The following is a 1753-nucleotide window of genomic DNA, read 5'->3' as shown; positions in this document are numbered from 1 at the left end:
GCGGCCAAGTGCGTCATCAAGCGAAGACCTGATAGGAAAGCGAAAGTTGCGTTCTCTGCAAGGATCGTGGCGCGTCTGGTGAGAGCATCGCACATACTGTGGTTTAGGACGGTGTCCGATCTTCAGGGCGGAGTTGGAGAGGGCTAGGGGGCGAACGGCATGATCCGCATTTTGCAAATCAACATGCACCGGAGTGCAACCGCTCACCAGTTACTAGCACAGTTCGCTGCGGAGGTAAATGCTGATCTAGTGCTGATTAGCGAGCAATACCGAAACAAGGATCCATCCTCATGGCATCTCGACTTATCGGGCACCGCTGCCATCTGGGTTCGGGACGACGTTCGACTTCGTGTTCTTGTCGAAGGCCGAGGGAACGGGTTTGTCTGGATCCGGTGTTGGGGGGAAGGGATAACGTTTTTTAGCGTTTACCTGACGCCGAACGAGATGATGCCCGACTTTCGTTTCCGACTTGATGCTCTGGAGGACACTGTTTCGAGCACGGAGGGACGAACCCTGGTGGGCGGTGATTTTAATGCCAGGGCTCTTGAATGGGGCATGCCTCAGTCAGACTCCAGAGGGAAAAGGATTCTGGAAATAGCGGCGAAAACCGGGCTCATAGTTTTAAACACCGGATCCACGCCAACGTTTCGGCGCCCAGGCTGTGAAGGAAACATTCCTGACATCACTTTTGCGTCGGAATCTCTGGCATCGTCGGTGGACGGGTGGCTCGCCACTCGTCCTAGAAGACTTCTCGGCGAATATCACCAGTACATCGCGTTCGAAGTGGTTGACGCTACTTGCCGGCGAGCACCAACGCGACGCTCCCCCTGCGTGTGGCACCAGATGGACCGCATTGTGCGGGCATTGTTCCCCAGACACCCTGTACGGGTTGATGTAAATAGCGCGGAAAGCGTAGAGGATTGCCCCCTTTTCACAATGAGAGCTCGAAGAAGCGGCTCTCACTATGAAAAACAGGAAGGCGCCAGGCCCTGATCCCGGCGGAAGTTTACAAACTAGTGTTCCGCCAACGGACAGAATTTCTGCTTGAAGTGTTCACCGCCTGCTTAAAGGAGAGCATTTTTCCTTGTCGCTGCAAAGTGGCCAGACTCGCGTTGATCAGTAAGGGTAAAGGAGACCCGGCCGGAAAAGTGCTCGAGAAGTTCATCAGGGGTAGACTCGCTGAAGCGATCCGCGCTGCCGGGGACTTATCCGCAAGGCAGTTCGGGAACCGGAAGAACAGGGAGATCTACAGTGGATGCTGTTATGGAGGTCGTAGATGCGGTTCATCGAGCCGAGGCACACAGCCGCCAATCTCGACGGATAGTGCTGCTCATAACACTTGATGTCAGAAAGGCCTTCAATTCCATAAAATGGACAAATATGCTAGGCACACTAAAAAACTCGGATATTGAGGGATTATCTGAAAGACCGCTCCTTGCTCTATGAGACGCTAGAAGGAAAGGAAAGGAAAGGAGGATGGAAATCACTGTCGGGAGTAGCACAAGGATCCATCCTAGTGCCGGACCTCTGGAAAGCTTCCTACGATAGCCTGCTGAGACTCGATATGCCCGAAGACTGTTGAACAGGAGCAAAGCAGACTTGGCATATTGATGCGATGGGTAAGCGGATGGATGATTGCTCACGGTTTCAGCCTTGCGCTGGAAAAAGCCTAAATAGTCATCCTGACCAGAAGGAGAATCCCAACCCTGCGTCCCATATCGATCGGCGAGTTGACTATAGAGTCAATACCAGC

Source organism: Hermetia illucens, chromosome 1 (genome assembly GCF_905115235.1).
Source record: "Hermetia illucens chromosome 1, iHerIll2.2.curated.20191125, whole genome shotgun sequence".
Lineage (NCBI taxonomy): Eukaryota > Metazoa > Arthropoda > Insecta > Diptera > Stratiomyidae > Hermetia > Hermetia illucens.
The sequence above is the reverse complement of the archived record's forward strand: the minus strand, read 5'-3'. Positions refer to the sequence as shown.